The sequence below is a fragment of the Pseudochaenichthys georgianus genome, chromosome 3 (genome assembly GCF_902827115.2).
Source record: "Pseudochaenichthys georgianus chromosome 3, fPseGeo1.2, whole genome shotgun sequence".
Classification (NCBI taxonomy): Eukaryota; Metazoa; Chordata; class Actinopteri; order Perciformes; family Channichthyidae; genus Pseudochaenichthys; species Pseudochaenichthys georgianus.
The window spans coordinates 26,064,115-26,085,604 of record NC_047505.1 but is presented as its reverse complement, the minus strand read 5'-3'; positions in this window follow the sequence as shown (position 1 = coordinate 26,085,604).

Below are 21,490 nucleotides of genomic sequence, written 5' to 3'. Positions count from 1 at the left end.
TAACCAAGTCAAACTTCTGTAGTTGTCAGGTTTTTTTATATTTTCTGCCCTGTATTTTTTAAGTGTTAGTGACATTATTTACAGCTAATGGCTGAACTTATTACAGAATAACCAAAAATGAAACGCGTCTGAGTTCTTTTTGGATGAAGGTTTGTGGAGGACGGTGGTCTTATGGTAGCCCAATATGGCATCTTGACTGGTGAGATAACCTGTAAGATGGTCTACAGTCTAGTTTGAATATATGTTTACTTCAAATAATATGCCACCATGATTTTGCCACATGCTTCTAAACTTTGTAAGGTTATTACCGATCCCAAATTCACACATCATATTACAGTAGATTACCTGAATTACCAGTCAAATCAATGCACAAACAGCAGATCACTGTGACATTGACCTGCAATTATTATCAGTTTTCATAAATGCAAAACAACAGGAACCCTCTGCCAAAGCATCAGACACACATGATGTTTTCAGTCTATTGTTTCACTGGTAATAACAGACAAAAGCTTTGATGCTAATAATCAGGAAACCCTTCCTGCTGGATGATTCCGGCGCCCGAGAGGGACCAAAGGTTGCCATCTGGAGGAAGAGGAAGGGGTTGGCTCTGAGACAGGGGGTGAAGGGCTTGAGTGGGATATGAGGCAGAATGGCTAAGATATCACTCCAGTTACTCAATATTCATTACTGTCTTCCCCTCTCATACAGACATCTGTGACCTGTGGGCTACTGGTCGCCAGCCAAGGTCTGTGTGTGTATGTACGGTATGCATGCATGGTGGTTCATGTGATGTGATGGATGCTGGGGTTGTGTGGTTGAGAGAGGGTGTCTGAGAAAGAGAGTGTGAGAATGAATTGTGTGCACTGTAAGCTAGTTTACAGAACGATGAGCCATGAATGCTTCATCCCAACAGTGTTGCTCCGTGTCATCAACATCTGTAAGACCGAGGTCAGCATGTTTACCAGCTGGAGCTTTCTGTGTGTGGTGTGACATTTGAGACCGTGTAAGACTTACTGTAGAAACCATGTAGCAGATGCCTCGAGTTATCTAACATCCGTTTGGAGCTTCTCTCCACTCACAGTATGATACGATTTTGAAAAATGTGAGACAGCGGGTGTGAAGAACAAAATAGAGTAGGGGGTCTGAGACGGGGCCATGTTGAAAAGAGAATACAACTTCTGTTGATTTTATACAATGAAGGGGCACAAAACCACACTATCTAAAATCATCATTCGTAGTGGTGGAGGCGGTCACATTTTTCTTCCTTAATCATGGCTCTAAGGGCAGTAGAGCTTGAACCTGGCAGCTCTTTTGAAGTAGACACCTTTTTTTCCTTTTAGTACTCTTGATTCGAAGCAATCAACACCTAACCTGTGGTCAAGGGCGCCGGAAGCGGGGGGGCCAGGGGGCCATTGCCCCCCCCACTTTTCAGCCCTGCCCCACATTTTCGCAGCAGCAGAATTTTTTTTTTTTAGTCTTTATTTCGAACAGATTAAAAAATAACAAATAACAAATGTGAAAAACAGAATACCGTATTGTTATAATACAGTATTTATCCACATTCATGGTAATATTTATATATTCAACAAAAAAAACAAAAAAAGTCTTCATATTAATAATAATAAATCATATATGTCCGAAAGGGAGTAGGAGGAAGCAAATGCTTATTAATTCCCACCCCTTACTTGATCAACGATTGTCCTTTAAATCATTATGCAAGTTATTCCTACTTAGATTTACATTTATACATACATATACAATAATTTCTCATCTTCAATCACCTTTCTTCATTCTCATATTTTTCCAAAAAAGTGTTTCTGTACATCCTTTTAAACTGAATTATGCTTGTGCTTTGTTTTAACTCCTGCTCCAAACCATTCCATAAAATCACCCCACAGATTATTATACTCATACTTCTCAGAGTTGTTCTGACCTTGAGTTGTTTAAAATGTAGATTTCCTCTCAAATTATACCCACCCTCTCTGTCTATGAACAATGTTTTTAATTTCCTAGGAAGTAGATTATGTCTGGCTCTGTACATGATTTGTGCCGTTTTAAATTTAACCAGATCAATGAACTTCAATATGTGTGACTTCAAAAATAATACATTAGTGTGTTCAAGATATCCAACATTATTGATAACTCTTATAGCCCTTTTTTGTAATGTGCATAACGGCTGTAGGTTGGTTTTGTACGTAAATCAGATATGGCAATATTAGTGTGTTATATAGAGTATACAATGAGTTGTGGTCCAGAATGTGTCTGGCTTTTCCCAATATTGCGCTAGTTTTAGCCAGTTTTGCTTTTACATGAGTGATATGAGGTTTCCAGCTGATTTTGTGGTCTAAAACCACACCAAGGAACTTCATTTCATATACTCTTTCTATGTGTATGTTATCTAGTATTAATTGTATCTGTGGATTTGTTTTATGTTTTCCAAATAACATAATCTTTGTTTTGCTTATATTTAATGATAATTTGTTTGTGTCAAACCAATGTTTTACTTTAATAATTTCTGCTGTTATCACTTCCATTAGCTCTTTCAAATTGTCACCGGAAAAAAAGATATTAGTGTCATCTGCAAATAAAATAAATTTCAATATATTTGATACTCTGCAAATGTCGTTGATGTATATTATGAACAGCTTTGGACCCAACACGGACCCCTGAGGTACTCCACAAGTTATGTTCATGTATTCTGATTTATGTTCACCAATTTCAACAAATTGTTGTCTGTTGCTTAAATAATCTCTCACCCAGTTTAATCCCACCCCTCTGATGCAATACCGTTCCAGTTTTATCAGTAAAATATTGTGATCTATGGTGTCAAATGCTTTTTGTAAGTCTATAAATATTCCCACTGCTTGTTTTTTTATTGTCCATGCAGTTTGCTATTTCCTCACTTAATTCCATTAGTGCCATAGATTTTGATCTATCTTTCCTGAATCCATATTGACTGTCATCCAAAAGCTTCCATGAAACTGTGCCGCGGAAAACTGTACAAATCCCGTTTCAATAATTCCCCTCTACTCTAAAGTCGCATCTAAAACGTGATCTGATCTAGCTGTGTATATTTTGTTATTTTTGATTGTTATATTCAATCTCACTAGCTACAGGCATGTTTGAAGCTTGTAAAGGGAAGATGACAGCTCTCGCCACTCTGCTGCCCCCCCTCCCTCCCGCTGAAATTATGAATGTAAGGTGTATAGTAATCATAGATAACACGGCAGGGTCCGTTACAGTTTGTTTTTATCTGATTTCAAATAAGCAAAGTCTTGGCTTTCAGAATATTAAACTTGTTTCGGCAAATTCAGATGATAAATACAACTTTGAAGCTTCGGCATAATTACAAGCGGAGAACGGAGTAGCTTAACGTCACAGCAGGCATAACAACAGCCGGTGTTTCTCGTGAGTGCAGTAATCCAAACGAAAATATCTTCCCTCCGTAGTATTTTGATCATTTGCTCTGCTAATAATCAATCATGATGATTGATGATGAGAAATGATGGATTCCAAAGAAGAGAATACTTTAAAGGCCTTTTTCTCAAAATGATGACTCTGTAACAGTCATTATATAATGGGACATATTTTGCTTAATATTTGGAGTACAAAAACAATCCTGATATCATTAGAAAGCTAGAAATCAAAATGTGTCTTAGGGGCAATGCGACTGATTTCGATGGAGCAGGTCACTTTGCATTAGGTAAAATAAAGCAGGCAGACATAACAGGAAGAATATGTATATTTTAACCCAATCAAATAGGACATTGTCACACCATTCAAATGTATCCATGTAAATTACAACCAATAAAAAAGCTTAGATTTGTTTATTTGTTACGTTGTTTACTTTTTTTGATACGTTGTTCTGTGTGTGTCAGCCTTTAACCTAGAAATAATATATACACTTGCAAACATGTCAGAAGAACCAGCGCAGAAGAAAACTAAATACAGTCAATCTAAACTTAAATTTAACAACTGGAAGGTCACACCCCTGACATCCACATCTCCAGAGCCTGGACCTTCATCAATCATAGAAACAGCGAAGCCAGATGAACCCAAAAGCAGCACCTCTGCGGCCGCAGAAACTGTCAAAACCGCCGCCCCCACTGCCGCCGTTGAACCGAAACAGGCTGGTTCCGACTGCATGGAGGTTTGTTGTCGGGACATTGAGGCGGGTAAAGCTGTATAGGCATGACTATCGGAAAAAAGGAGACCGCTAGTAGATTATTTGAGCAAAGAGAAGGTACTTCAACGCAGAATGGTACAAAAACAGAGAGTGGTTAATTCTTTGCAAAACCACTAAACGATAGTGATAAATTGCGATGTTAACAACCTCATGATAACCTCATATTTTTTTTACTTAGGATCATACCTGTGTTTAGTCTAGAAAAAGGTAAATGTGTGCATTTTATTATAAAGTTGTGTATATTTACAGACTATTGCAAAAACTAAAAAGCTTATAAACATCAGGTTTAAAACTAAAAGAGCTTTACAAAAAAGTAACACAATTAAAGATGTTTGGAGTTTTATTTGAGTTATTCATTTACATTTTTTGTCAAAGAGATGCTGATTTGAAACCGTTGTTACATACAGTTACGGCATTTCCTGTTTCTGCCGGAGAGAGGGGAGGCCGTCCCAAAGCTTGCTGCTGTATTTACTCCCTCCATCTGACAGGAGTTCCGTCACGGAGGGGGAGTGTGTAGGTGTAGGGTGTGGTTTGGGATTGGGCCATACACACTTTTTTTGGCCCCCCCACTTCTAAAATGAATCCAGCGCGCCTGCCTGTGGTTAGCTGTTAATGTTAAAGAGAGATAAAGAGTTTTCCGCGGTTAAAAATGTATAAAGGGTCTTCATAATAACAAGACGCTTATAAACTGTGGTCAATTAGGTGTTTGTAAAATAAGTTGTAGTATAGTATGCAACCTCTGCACTTCAGGGTCAGCTGGGTCATCAAGACAGCAGGTTAAGGTTCTGTGTTTTATTGATTCGGCTTACACTTTCTGCCCCTTTTGTCAGCAAGGAAGTTCATTCTTCATCTGAGAACACACACAGACACAGACATCAGTAGTCCTGAGGAAAGTGGGTCTAGTGTAAATCTGGGACAGCTGCACAGCTCATTCGTTATTTTATTTGTTTTGATTAAAGTTTTCTCTAAAAGATTCCACTAGGGCAGTGGTTCCCAAACGGTGTGCCGCGGCACACTGGTGTGCCGTGAGGCAAGTCCGGGTGTGCCGTGGGATTTTGTGACAACCATACCTTATTATTGCAATATACAACTACACAAAAATAAAAATAAATTAATTTACTATATCAGTACTTTGTAGGTTTATATGTACGTAATCTGCGCGACTTGCGCGTCCACATCTCCACGTGCAGTGCTGCATACACATGGCTGAGTCAGCGATAACTCTCGAGGGGTGGAGGTATGCCCATTATTTTGAGTTCATCCGAAGAATAGACAGGAATGTGTTAGCTGTTATCCACTGCTGTAAACACCACGTCAAACCTCAACACACACCTGCAAAGAACACATGCTAAGGTGGAGCTACCGCACACGCTATTTGTTGTTTGTTTATATCACAGTCTGTTCTTCTTCTCTGTCTTCCGGTTGTTGCCTGTTTTGAATGACGAATACACACTACCGCCACCTGCTGGTAAGGAGAGTTATTGCCACTCACGCATGCGCAGTTCGTACGTGCTCGGCTGAAGTCTTTGCGGTGTCTGGTTCCAGTGCAACACATGGCCAACATGCAGGAGAACACCCCGACGCAACAGAGTGAGCAGAGATAGACTGCACAAAATATACAGATAGCAGGAGACAGAGAACAGCCATGGTCAGATAGGAAAACATTCAGGATCTGGATCAGTCTTATGCGACAATGGAAACTGAACTAAAGAGAACATTTGAAACTTTAGCAGTCTGCGTGATCTTCATTTCATTTCATTTCAAACCTTTATTTAACCAGATTGGTCCCATTGAGATCATAGATCTCTTTTTCAAGGGAGACCTGCAAGGGAGGGGCGGGCCGGCCCTGCGAGTAAAGTAACGAGTAAAGTAACGAGTTACTTTATGTAGAGAGTAACGAAGTAGTGTAATATATTACTTTTTTTACTTTTTTAAAGTAATATGTAATATTACAAATGTTACATTTGTCTCAGTGGTCTTCACAGTGTGTACAGAATATCAGTATGACAATACGACACCCAATGTTACATGAAGAGTTCCATCGTCACTTTGCTTTATGTACACTATCCTGCATTTAGAAACAGTGCAGGGGGTTGCAATGTAACCTTCAATCTATAAAAACACAACGTCATTTCCTTTAATTATTGGGGCATGGGGCCCGTCACTTTTACACAATTGTCTGTTCCTTAGCAAAAAAATCTATAGAATACTATAGAAAAAATCTATGGACGAATTCTATAGAAAATTTCTGTAGAATACTACAGGATTTTTGCGGACATACTATAGAAATTGCCTACGTGTTTTACTATAGATTCTGGGAAAAAATAGACTCCTATAGAAAACCCCATGGATGCTTTCTATAGAACTGTTCTGTAGAATACCATTCTGTAGAATACTATAGAATTTGTGACCTATATTCTATAGAATCTGTGGACATTTCTATAGAACTTCTTTGAAGAATACTATAGAATGTTTGCAGATATTCTATAGAATTTATCTATGGATTCTACTATAGATTCTGCAAAATAATCTATAGAAAAATCTATTGATGTTTCTGTAGAATATACTGCAGGATATTGGCAAATATTCTATATAATTCACCTATGAATTTTACTATAGATTCCACCAAATAATTTATAGAATCCTATAGAAAATTGCTATTGTTTTCTATAAAATTGTTCTGCAGAATTTATAACAATAATTTACGGGAATTGTCCTTAAAGGTTTTACAGAATTGTACAGATGTATCTGCTCTTTTTACAGTCAATAACCTTTAATAAAAGTACAGCACTAAAACTTCTACGGGCAAAAAACCCGTAAAAAAACGGTCAAATGACTGGCAGCAGGCTGCCAAACAAAAACCATAAAATTAAAAAGTAAAAATACTTTAACTGAAATAAAGTGCAAAAGCAATTAGTATACAGAAATTGTCCTTAAAGATTTTAGAGGAAACCTTCCTCTCTTTTCAAAATCCATTGTCTTAAAATGTTACATTAAAATACCTTAAATAAAGTTCTGATGAGAAAAACAGTTTTTTACATTTTCTTTTATTAGATTTGTATGATCAAACACTAAAATAAATACAGAAACTAAAGTTCTACAGGGAGAATACTGTTATTTTACAGCTTTCTAACATTTTCCAATCAAACAGGTTCAACAAAATGTTCTGTAGGAAACAATTACTCTGAAAACTTAAAATATAAAAATATTTGTAGAATTATAGTACAACTAATGAATACAGCATTTCATATTTAAACATCATACTTATAAACAATAGAAACAAAAAGTAAGTTGAATTTTTTAAGATTACTTTGAAACATTCTCAACTGAAAATAACAGAATGCAAAATGGCGACATATGTTCACATTGTCAATTTGAAGGAGCAGTGTGCAGGATTTAGTACGTCTAACAATGGGGATGTAGGTTCCAACCAATGGATAACTTATTCACTCACCCTCCTATCCCAAGTTTGTAGGATAATGTATATTGGCTGCAAAAAACTTGAGGCCCAATCATGTTTTCTCTGTCCATTCTGCGCTACTGTAGATGTGGCAGTGCAACCTAGAGGACAAACAGATCAGAATTAGAAATGGGTTTATTGCCAGGTATGTTCACACGTATGAGGAGGTGTCGTACATACAAATAAAAAAAAATGTAAAAACTACACAGATAGCGAACTATATTAAGAAATAGAATGCAATAAATTATAGAATATAAAATATGGGCAGTAAGCAATATTTAAACATTGCATTATTTACCATCCTGTGATCTCCATGCAGAGTCTGCGTTGTGGCTGAGGTAAAGTGTCAGTGGGGGGGGGGCGGGCCTTGTTGAGGTGCCGAGAGGTTCTGGTCCTGATGGAGAGAGGTTCTGGTCATGATGGAGAGAGGTTCTGGTCCTGATGGAGAGAGGTTCTGGTCATGATGGAGAGAGGTTCTGGTCCTGATGGAGAGAGGTTCTGGTCCTGATGGAGAGAGGTTCTGGTCCTGATGGAGAGAGGTTCTGGTCCTGATGTAGAGAGGTTTTGGTCCTGATGGTGCGCAGCCTCCAGCCAGAGGGTTGTGTTGAAGGCAGAGCTGAAGTCCACAAACAGGATCCTGGCATAGGTTCCTGCTGTGTCCAGGTGCTGGAGGAGGAAGTGAAGTGATAACTATTAGTAAACCATAATGATGGATGTTATTATCAGGGCATTAATTATTTTATAAGTTTAGAAGGGGGGAACATAGTCTAACAACAGTTAGCTTTTGTTAATTTTACCTCGAGCCAAACTTGTGAGACTTGTTTCTGAAATCCCTTTCTCTTAAAGTGAATAAATAAAAAATAAAACAATGGAGGTGACCCTAAAACTAACCACTGGATTGCTTGTCTAACATGACCTAGTCCATAAGTGAGGTAAGGGTGGGAACAATCAAACACATCCTCCCAGGCACTACGTGTTAGCGAAGTACAACTGGGATTTCGAAGAGGAAGATATGCTTGCTCAATTCTTAATAAAGAAAAACCAACAAATTGAGCACTTGAGTTTTCATTAGCAGCGCCTAGCTACAGCTGCGGAGCTTTGGTCAATACCACCAACTGTCTATTTCCTTAAAATGGTACATATCGATGAATCTATATTTTCATCTTCAGGTGATTAAATCTGCATAATGTCCCTGTACAATAAGATTCGAGCATTTTTTAATCCAGTGAGGAAATTCAAGACCAGTAAATATTGATTGATTAAACAACACTAAATAAAATGTTAGTACTTTCTTCAAACTCAGACTCTCTGCTGCGGCTGTACCTCAAAGACAAAACAATTGTCTTATGATCTTTTGTTGAACAAGGTCTGATGTTCCTGTACATGTACAATGTGGGGTATTTTTAAATACTTTACTAAACCACATGCAATACTATGTTAGACACAAGTTAGTTATTACTCACATATCAAAGTCTTTTCATCTGCAAGATGGAAGAATAGCTGGGTGCTGCCTGGAGAGACTGATGAGGGACACAGGCTGGCTTCAGCAGCTTTCCACACAAAGCCATCACATCTTCTCTTCCATAGTCCTCGCTGTCCACTGGTGATCTGTCAAAAGAGTGAACATCACAGCCGTCATGTTAACCCTTTGTTACACAACATACAACCAACATGTGTCAAAGTGACCCGAATTAGTTTTAATTGTAAATATCTTTGCAATAAATTACTTTAACCATTCAGGATTCCAGGTATTCCTCAATTAACCTGTTTTGGATCAACACCAATTTGTATTTTTCCCTTTCTTACTTTTTGAATAAAAATCATGTTTGTATCACTACACTTCTAAGGCACAACATGGGTCAAACATTACCCGTATTATTTTTGCTATGTTATTTCATGCATGGCTGAGTGTTTCTTTACTATACATTTTCAAAAATAATAAATGTTAGCAGTGATTTGGACCTAGCGTGTATGATGTAGTAATACACAAAGTATTTTAGTTCACACAGTGTGACATTAGCTAGTCATGTTAGCTTGTAATATATAGAGCAGAGCTAACTAGCAAGTTAGCCAAACGTTAGCGGTTAGCTGTTTATGCTATGCTAGCTGTTACTGAACATTAACAAACTAGATTCCGCTATAAGAAAGCTGTGAAACTTTACATTAAACTTGGCGACAACATTGTGACACCCCGCTGCATGTTTATGTGTAATTCTCCCGTGTTGGAGACGAGAAGGTGGCGCGGCAGCACTGCAATAAGCTGTAAGCTAACGTTAGCAGCCACCTGTTAAGTCCGGTTTCTCGGGCGCAACATCTTGCAAGAAACAGCATCTCAGGGCTTCTTAACATTTAACAACCTATTAATGATGAATACCAACTTAACGGGAAGAAACTCAGCTAACTAGAAGAAGAAACGCAACCTTAAATAAAAAATAAAACATTCACAAACTAAGGATTATCTAAATACATATTTAACTCCATTACAGTTGCAGGACTCACCAGATCTCAAGTCTTCTGTTCTTTGTTGACGTCCCGATGCTCATATTTAACGTGTAAAACGATCCCGATATGAATCCATAAACTCCTGCAGCAGACATACAGACAGCTGTAGCTCGCAGGAGGAGACCCGCTCAAACTGACGTGGAAGTTTCAAATGTGAACGACAGGCACGGACAGTTCTCATTGGCAGGTTTCTTCAATTACGTTTACATTAACCAATCAGGAGTGTTGTGGACTCATTCCAAACATGCCTGACTTGTCTGCCGTGTTTTGGCTGAATTCTATTTCAAGTGCCGTAGCTCTGGCTGTCGGCCAGAATCCGAAAACCATACATTATACTGTAAAACTAATGTATATTGACCAATGGGGGGGAAAAAACAGCAACATAAATAAAACAAGGATAACTGTGACTTGTTGAGTAAATAACAGTGTGTGTTTTAAACCTTGGTCCTCCCTGCAGAAATGTCTCCACTTTCTATAATTTAATTTTTTTGTAATGATATTGTCAACTGTAGATGTTAATGAGAACATATTTATTTACTTTTGTTTCAACATTGGATATTTTGTGTTTGTGGTGGATTCAATCGAATATTGAGAAAATTATTTATGTAAAAAGGTTTTAATTACATTTTACGTTTTTTTTATTTGATGCTTTTTTTTTACAGTTTTATGATTACCTTAAAATTACAAAGAAATTCTTAAAGTCTTATAATAGTAATACACTTTTATATTACGAGTTACATATTTAATTACAGATAAAAGTTTTTATTTTACGTACATCTGCATTTATTTTCTGAAAGTACAAAAATACTGTAAATATTATATAGTACATTTACTGTAAAAAAAGGAAATAAACGTTATTTGTGGTTATTGTCAAAATACTGAAAATAATGTTTTGGGTTGTTAATTTATAGTTAAAGGTAAGTTTGAGAAACCGGCTCGAGATTGCTAGAATTTGAAAATACTAGGGCTGTCAGTCGATGCATGATTGTCCATAGTTAATCGCGATTAATCGCACATTTTTTATCTGTTCTAAATGTACCTTAGAGGAATATTTTTCAAGTTTGTAATACTCTTATCAACATATGAGTGGACAAATATGCTTTATGCTAATGTTTATTATCATTAGAACAATGACAAATATTCTCGTGAATATTAAACACAACAACCTCTGAACATTACAAATATTCGCCTCAATTCAATCTGGAACCTCTCATACAATAATACAATACAAATGGTGTGTGTGTGTGTGTGTGTGTGTGTGTGTGTGTGTGTGTGTGTGTGTGTGTGTGTGTGTGTGTGTGTGTGTGTGTGTGTGTGTGTGTGTGTGTGTGTGTGTGCGCATGTGTGTGTGTGTGTGTGCTGTGTGTGTGTGTGTGTGTGTGTGTGTGTGTGTGTGTGTGTGTGTGTGTGTGTGTGTGTGTGTGTGTGTGTGTGTGTGTGTGTGTGTGTGTGTGTGTGTGTGTGTGTGTGTGTGTGAGAGAGTGATGGATCGTTGGAGATATGTGCAACTCAAGGCATATGCTCGAACGGGAGCTACCTGGATGCTGCAATCATGTTGCACTATCCGTGCTGCTGAGTGTGCTGACTTTTCGTACAATGTCCCACTGTCTGGCTTCCTGCATAAAGTCAAGTGCTCGGCGCAGTTGTGGCGAAATGTCGCTCCTCTGTTTTCATTTAAACAGCTCCTTATATCCGTTAGCGCAGCTAGCTAGCACCAGATGCTAACAACAACAATGCACGTAAGGTCTCTCTCTCGCTCGGGCCACACATACACACACCCTCCCGGTCCTCCCGATGGCCAGTCGGTGCCTGCCGGTGAGCGTGGAAGTGTGGTCTGCCACAAGCGGGCGGCAGGAGCGGGGCTGTCAGCATCAGCTTGTAGATGGTATTTTAAACTCGATGTGCTCTGAAACTACGGGGCGGCCGAGGAAAAAAAATACACATGCGTTAATCCCGTTAAAATAATTAGTGGCGTTAATTTTTTTTTGCGTTAACGCATTATTAACGTGTTAACTTGACAGCCCTAGAAAATACACAACCGGAGAAAATCTGCCACTTCCTTATAGAGCCCCTCCTCCAACACACACAAACGCGCACATGACCAATGAGGGCACGAGATAAGTTTGTGCCCCGATGGAAGGCTGACAGGCAGGTAGGCCATCCAATCCGTTTAGCCGGGCCGGCTACTTTTTACAGTATTACGGCTTCTACAGATGAATTTTTTTTATGGATTTTTTGTCAAAGCACTTAAGATATTCATTGCTATCGGGATGTTAAGAGCATTCCATGGAATATAACAAAAAGTGTATCTCGAGCCGGTTTCTGAAACTTACCTACCCCACCTTTAATATCTGCCATTTTACAGGATTTTGCAAGTTATTTAAAAAAACATGATAATTACTATAAACATTTACAGTTATTTCCTGTAAAATTACGATCTTTTTTTACAGTGTATAATAGACTGCAAAACAGAGTAGAGTACTGCAGACTCCAATGAGTTGTTTATAACAGACTCACACTAACAATAGATATTGTTATGTCACTTAGCTTTAATCTCCAGTTGTAACAGATAATTAGTTACATAACATAAGTGATCAATGTATACATACAGATGCAGTCACAGAAATTCTGGAGCATTTACATCAGAATACAAGGACAGTGACATTCATTCAGTTTAGAGTTCCATTCCAATATGTTGTATGGTTGTATATGGTTATGTATAGGTTACATATATATATATATATATATATATATATAGGACACATAATCCAGTATACAGTTGTAAAGATTTCAAAGGGACCCATACAGCTTTTGCAAAGCAGCTCAGTTCCACAAAATGATGTAGATTACTATGATTTTCTCTATTCCAATTTAAAGACAAGTTTTATAGAATTCTATAGAATTCTATAGAATTTAGTATAGGTTGCATCAGAGAGAAAATGTCATGCATGTTTTCTTTAAATGCTATAGATTTCTACAAATTCCTATAGATTTCTATAGATTTCTACAGATATGTCATGACTCAGAGTCGGTTCTGTCCTATAGCATTCTTTAGATTGTTATAGTTTTAATTATAGAAGTTTATAGAAAAGTACACATTTATAGTATTCTACAGAATGATCTAGAGATTTCTATAGTATTCTATAGAAGTCTTTAGCATGGCTTACAAATACGACTATGTTCTATAACATGCTATAGATTTCTACAAGATTCTATAGGATTCTATAGGATGTTATAGATGTTTTTGCTAAGGGCAGCAAGACATAAGTACTTACATAATTATTCAACACTGTAGCATAATTGTATACAGCCCTGCTTTGCATTTAATGTAGTTCTGCATTTTTTATAGTATATTAATAGAAAGATCTTTTTATTTACAAGAAACCAGGGGCAAATTTGCAGATCACTTGACCTGCATATCTTTAGACTTTCCCATCGGGGACAGAACATGTAAACGCAGCACTGACAGAACCCTTCAAGTGCTTTGACATATAATGTTGCATTTCTGACTGTAATTTATTTGTTTAATTTTTACTTAAACATCTTGCATAGTGATACACGTATGGCAGGTATTATTTGCAATGTAAAATGTTTCTGTGGCTACATAAGACATAAGATGTAGGCTGCAATCAAAAAGGTAAAAGGAAAATAGTGTAGACATAAACATTCACTTGATTCTGTCTTATTAAGTGAAACAGCTATTGAAATACAAGCGTTTACATCATCTCATCCACAGTAAGGAAGGAAATGAACACACTAATCAGGAAGCATCACTATGAAAAGCGTATGTATTTGTTTAAATATTGCTTAGGGTGTATTCGTAAATCAATGCAAACTGGGAATGGCAGAACTAAAATGAACTGCTGTTGTACATAATCAGTGTTTTGGCCCCATATGCACACAGCACACACATATACACATACACTTGATTTCTTTCAGTTGTGTGTGTGTGCGCAGGCAGGGAGGCTGCACATTAGAAATGTGTTTCCCTGCAAATTATGGAGGAGGAAGTTAATTTAGGTTAATTCAGGTTTTTACTGCAGAGAATTATTATTGGCAAAGCAAACTCAGCATATTAGGTCCATCTGGAACACACAATAGTAATATAGTGCTACTAATGCTATTGTTAAACACAAATCAAACTGAAGAGTCAATAATATCTAAAGGCCGTAATGTTAATAATAACAATTTCTTCAATTGTAAACACTATAAAGACCAATGTTAATAATGTTTATTAAAGAATGTGTACAGTTTAAAATAGTGTTGCTTTAAGATATTTGGTGAAATATATGGTAATATTTCTCCATAGAGATGATCCTTTCATACTGTATGACACACGATCAAATATCAATACAATGTAAGAAAAACTCCCTCTAGAGAAAGTTGAAGTTAACAATTTTTGCAATTAAATCGATGACATGCTCACTTCCTCAGGCAGCTCTTCAAAAATAATAGTCCTGGCACACATTTCACATGTCACACACATGTATACCTAGATTAACATCCAAGATATGTCGGACGCATTTGAATATGTTATCACTGTAAATATTAATATAAGTGTTAATCACTGAGCTAAAATGTTCATATATTAAACATTAATCATTTGAACATGAAAGTATTACTCTCCAATCCAAGGCAGCAATGATGTTATGGGAATGTTACGACTAAACAAAATAGGCAAATAGCTATCCAGTATCATTTTAGTTTTGCAGTTTGTGTTGAATTAGGGAGTTTCTTAAATCTCTCTGTCAAACAGGCTGTTTCGTCCAAAGGATCTGATAAAAACCCACGGAGCTTCCGTCTTTATACACAGAGCGGGACTTTCATGTAAACATAAAAGAGGGCAGAAGCCAGTGTTGGATTCCCTGCTAAAGTCTGTGATCACAGTGATAATATTTTAACTTTCTATCATTGATGTTTCTTGTCAATGACAGTAAACATTCCTCCGTCGTGGAATATAGTTGCACCAGTTTCATAAAGTTCTGCTGTGAGGACTAAATGTCTGACATGATATATTCAACCTGCAGCTCTCTGCTCTTTGCTGTGTGTGAGGATCGGTGTACTGCTGACGGGGCAGAATAGGTCAACACAGGTGTTTCAGTCCATGTGACTTCATGTTTACAGCAATTGGTTCATTTGTGAGTCAGAGTGAAGACTAAATGAACTACAAGTGAAAAGTAACAATGAGTCTATTTCCCCCTTTGCTTAGTCCTGACGGAACCAAACTATAGGTGTGAACTGTGTGTTTGTAAGGTGTGTGTGTGTGTGTGTGTGTGTGTGTGTGTGTGTGTGTGTGTGTGTGTGTGTGTGTGTGTGTGTGTGTGTGTGTGTGTGTGTGTGTGTGTGTGTGTGTGTGTGTGTGTTGCTTCTCAGCAATGACCGATGTATTGTTTATGTTTCAAATCAGCAGAAATCGGGCAAGCACTGAGCTTCTCCACTCTCCCGCATGTAGGGAAAACATCCAGGGCTAGACCCAACTGTATTTGGTAAATTAATGATTACTCTGTGTCCATTCAAATTGTCACAGAAATGAACACATTTTTAGTGTTTTACAACTGAGGAAAATTCAATCCGTAATTGCAGGTTCATCTCATTTTAAACCATGAGTAGTTCAAGGGGCAACATAATTAATTCAAAGGAACAAATTAAGTAATTAGATATGAATAATTTATTCAGTTGAATCATGTGCATGCAAATCATTCATTAACTCGTAACGAATGGTGCAAAAGGAATAATAAAAAATGTCACTCTTTATATCCACAACGCACAGAATAATAAGAGAATACTCAATGAAAACTTTAATTTACAGCTTTCCCTGTCCTGCCCACTCTGGCCCGACCCCAGTTGGGCGTCAAACAACTCAGTACATATTAGGAAAACATGACAAGCGTTGCACTCAAATGAAATTTGTCTAGCCTCGCTGTCACACTTTGAGATGCACCATACAGTATAAAGAACAAACTATATTTGCCCACAGTGATACACACAGGCACATAAAGTAATATATATAAATGCTGATTACAAATCTGTATCACACAAGGGGGGTCATGCTAACGGACTTGGAGTAAGTTTTATGATTCTAATTACAGCGTTGTAGCTTCAGGACGGTAATGTTCCCTAGCGTGTGGAAGCCACAGCAGATGTGTGGTGTTTCTCCGTCATATCTCATGTCTTATACAGCAATCTGCCTGATAGATGTGATTTATCTGTAGCATGGGGGAAGAACACATCTCCCCTCTGACATTCACACCCACCACACTCATACAAAACATGCACTCCACCACGTGCATGTTCCGCCGTCTGTTCACAATTCCCAGCTCTGACATTTTGTTTCCGCTGTTTCGCATTTTCTGAACTCTGGAGATAATTCTCACTCTGTCTTCCTATCACCTTCGCTCCATCCCAGCAGGGACACCACAAGGTGACAGCATACATCACCCATCAACCATCACATCTCATCTGCTGACTGCTGTCTCAGAACGAGGAGTCTTAAATAAAAGTCATATTCCTTTTCAGGAAAATTCTGTGTTCTGTGTTCACCTCATTTTAGTTTAGCTGATTAAATAGGTATTGCTGCTCTCTGTAAGTCTCCACACACACACATACACACACACACGCACGCACGCGCGCGCACACACACACACACACACACACACACACACACACACACACACACACACACACACACACATACACACAAAATCCCTCCTGTCCTTGCCACATAGCTGTCAATTGTGTCATTGCTTGACCTCCACCTCTGCTTTGCATACATTGCTCTTTTGCATGATCAATACAGTCACATAATGGCTCTCTGCATTAGAGTGTGAGTCAAAATGCTTGGTCAGAAAGTACACACAAGGCAGTGAGAAGCAGCGACAGAAGAAAGAGTTCACTAAGTAGGCTTCCAGTGACACACACACAAACTTGAAAAAAGTTGTTATCACCTTGTTAAATTCAAGATGATTTAAACTTTCCGAATGACACAAAATCATAGGCATTCAGTGTTACAGACAAAGAGGGAACCAGGACAATGGGACTGTCCAAATGCCTTTGGCGTGGAGGCAGCCTCCACTGAGAGAAGTATTGTGTTTTGTCTGTCTGAGGCGAGCTGCCGAGTTGAGACAACAACCCCCTGACAGGCAGAATGTAGCGCAGGAAGACAAATCCCTACCTTCAGTGAGAGGCAGATAAACAACTGGACACTGCTTCCAAAAAATGCATGTGGAGAAGCCTGGAAGAGGAGAATGGAGAAAGGACCAAACAAAGACATCATGCAGTGAAGCAAAGACAGAGAGCGGAAATAGAGACAACATGTCGCCATCTTTGGATCACAGGGAAATAAATAATCAGGATTTGAACAACAAGCAGGCCAGACATATATAAATGCATACATAGAAGCAGTAGCCTGTGAATTGTGGAAATTGATGTGAGATATTGTACCGAGGAAGTGTGTTACATTTGAAATGGCAGAAAGTCTTGTTGCAATTTCCAGATATTAAAAGAGGTCCCTTTGAGTTTCTCTGGTAATTATCAATAGTAGCAGTTAAGTGAATACTGTTCAAACAATACCTGTGTTTGTGTTTTATAGTGATTTCTCTGTTTTATCCTTTCATAAATGTGAGGACTAAAATGGCGATAGACAAAGGGCTGTTAAGAGTAAACTGGGTTTTATTGCTATGTGGGGGAGGTGGAGATATGCAGGACAGGGTGCTAGGTGGGGGAAGAGTCTATTCTGCTTAAGATCTCTAGCAGGCCATGTTTCAGGGAAGTCTACATATCTTTAATAGTATATGTGTGGGTTTATACATTCCTGTGTGTTAATAGTTGAAGGAACAAAAGGTACATTTTTCCTCTCAAATATAGAGAGGTTTTTTTATAGATTCCTGAAACAATGTTCCCTTTTTCTTAAAAGTAGATTAGCGCAATAGTCTTTTTCTTTGACTTTTTACCTGTTTATCAAAAGGGTGTTTTAAGCTATTTGTGAAGAAGGAAGATGCAGAATTAATGGAGATTTCTGTTTTGAGTGTAAAGATTATCCCTTAGAATGTTTTTCTGGGTTAAACCATCGATAGGCTTTGCAAATTGGGAGGGACATTTCCCCTGATTTTAATGAGGTGCATCCTGCAGGCCTTCCCAACGCCTATGGCTTTCATAGCTGCCCGCGCTGATTCCCTGTGAGATAGCGTTTTGGTATCTCCCAAATGAAACGCCACCCCTTCTTAGTATTAGGGAAATGTGTATCTGGTTGTTGGGTCTCTCTCCATGCGCTGACAAGACGAAAGGATGTCCGCAGCGCGTGAATAAGGGCGGGAGTACTCCACACGTTGCTTATATGATTCTTTGAATTGTATAGTAATGTATTATATTATATTGTATTGCATTATTACTTTGTTTAATTAAAACGGATTATTGTTTAACTGGTATCCTGGTGTCTTCTAATTCCCTCCCTGTTATGATTTCAAGCAGGACTCGTCAAAACAACACGCGGTGAGGAGTTGGGTTGTAAGAACCCCCATCCCCCAACAGTATCCAGTAAGTCACCATCCAAGATGCATTTAAAAGATCACAATGTACGAACGTTTAACTGGTCGGATCATATCAGCATTTTTTCCCCTTCTATTGGTATCATATGTTTGCATTTCTTTGATCAAAAAAAGTTTAAATGAAAAGTACATCAAATAACTGGTCTATCCAGTTTGGTGCAAGCTCTGGTTCTTTAAAACAGTAGTACACAAACCAACGTGTGATGGTACTACATCCATTTCTATACAGTTTAAAAGCCCCTTCAGTTTTCATCTCAGGTTGCAGTCAGATTCTAATGCAGATACAGTGTTATTCATGTGTGTTTGTTTAAGAGTGTTACTCGTAATATTACACGTGTGAGGTACTTTATGAGTAAGAAAAAATAACCCTTGTAACACTTGTTCTCATGCTGTTCATGTGTATAGTACAAGTGTATGTTTTTCCTTAGCTGAGATATGCCTCCATTTAAATTGTTTGTGTGCGTGTTGCTGTGTATGTGCTTTTGTTCAGGTGCCCTTTACTGTGAGTGTTTGCTAGAGATCCACTGTGTTAGTTAGAAGGCCACAACAGCCTCCTCTCCTGGCTTGCAGAAGGCCCCAACCCTGAGGGATCACATGCTCTTTGAAACCCCACAGAACACAAACACAACAAACCTTTTTTCTGATTGGATAAAGGGAAACTGAAAATGGGATGAAACTGCTGAGAGAAAGAAGAGAGCGAACAGAGAGATGAGATGAAGAAGAAGTAAGCTTTTCACTTGCATTGCAGGTGCTTGAAATTGCAGAAACGGAAAGAAGATTAGAAAAATAATTTGACATCTAACTGTTCCCTTTTCAACTCAAAAGCCTATGAGGGAAACATCATAACATAGCTATTTAAAAACACACAAAACTGCTTTTTTTCATTAAAATTAAACAGAAAGTGCACACCGTAAGTTTTTATTTCACACAAAATCAATTGCAATGTTGTTTGCAGCCTCAGGAGATTTAAAAAAACGGCTTTGCTCTCTCTTGTGTTGTATTTTAGACCTCCTCCCTGCAGGGAGTTGGCTTACTAAGAATGAATAATTATTGTCTGTTAGACTCTACCTGTTCCACCTATGCCATACTTGCCTTCCTACAGCCTGCTAGCCATCATAGCCTATACATACTCTGCAGTTAGAAATGAATAGGTTTCACCTCCTGTCTTATATTAAGGTTCTCCTCAAATTCATTGGAGAATGACATATCCTGAGAATATGTTCAACAGCAGGTTAAATATAACCACACATGTTCATTTAATAAGGAGGAGAGGGGATGGGAAGTGGCTGGTAGTGGGCGGGTATTTGTTCTAAGGGAAATTGACGAGATATATTTCTACGATTTTATACCTCTTTTAAGGCACCTTCATTTTTAAGTGTTCATTTTATGGAACATCATTTTACGTTGTATAGCTGCAGGCCTCAAACAGTAATTGTCATTTTAAATGCCTTTTTAGCAAAAGTTGTCTCATATTAACATTCACAAGTGCTGAAATTAGATAAAGAAATATGAGATAAAGTCCTCTGCAGTCTCAACAGCAATCATTTCAGGCAGCACTTAAGTTCAATCAAAATGTCAGCTTAGTAACATGTTCACAATGGCAATGCTTATGGTTATATGCTTATATGAAACATGGTCACCATCTTAGTAAAGAGCAGCAGTCAGTAGAGACATTTTACTCAAAGCCACTAATGACAAACCTTTTTATGGCACTTAAAAAGGGGATAACAATAGTCATGAGTACTTGAAGTCGTACTCCCGTGGGGACCATGAATGTCTCAAATTCAAAGGTTGAAGAATTGAGTGTAAACCAAAGTTTGGACCAACCTAAGGAATTACATGCAGAGACATGTATAGCCATTTCTGAAAATATGATTTGCCATGTAATCATCTAGGTCCTCAACTTTCAAAGAAAAGAGGTAATCATGCTTTCTTGCAATTTTTAATACTACAGGGAATGATTGATACGTCGTGAAAAAAGATGTCATATGACTTCACTGGTTTATTGTGTATTTGATAGGCTTGACTGGTTCTTAGTGCAGCTACATTTAAACCAACAGTACCAACATATTCAGATGGTGCAATACAGTCAGGTACTGCCAGAATACATACATCTCTCCTCGCCCACCCCACCTGTCAGTCAGTGACACAGTCCTTTAAAGCTCCTCGATCACAGTGTGCTCGGTAAGCCACAGCTGTGAATCCCCTGGTGGATTTTCTTCAAGGCAACTGGCTGCTGACATCCATCCAATAATCTGCATACATTAATATCCTCATAATTGTTATATTGAACTCCCCCAGCTAGAGAAGACCTGTGATTAAATTAAACATCTAGACATAGATCACTGTCATCCATCTCGGTGGAACTGTCAGAGGAGAGCGGTTCCTTGTTTTTCTCTGGTCCCGGGGTGGTGGAAACCCTCCAATCAAATCATCTCAAATATCAACACAAATTAGGATTCATTCATTAAAAAGATCCACCTGGTACTCCTGCCTCAAGCATCCAAACATGATATATTCTACTATTTAGCAGAAGCTCAGTAGAATCGCTCACTGCCCACAAGAGTTAAACTCAGAAATAATTAGCCGAGTCAATGGGTGCCACTATCTCTGTGATTGGTTGAGTGCTCAGGCGAAAGCTATTACGTTTTCTGTTCTATTTTTTTCACTGGATTTCAATTAAAAGCTGTGCGAAATGGTGGTCCTATCTTTAAACGCTAGACCCCCAGAATCCCTACTCGAGGGAAGAACCTATTGTAGTGTCCTCATCAACGCTCCAATTAGAACTCCTCTATTATC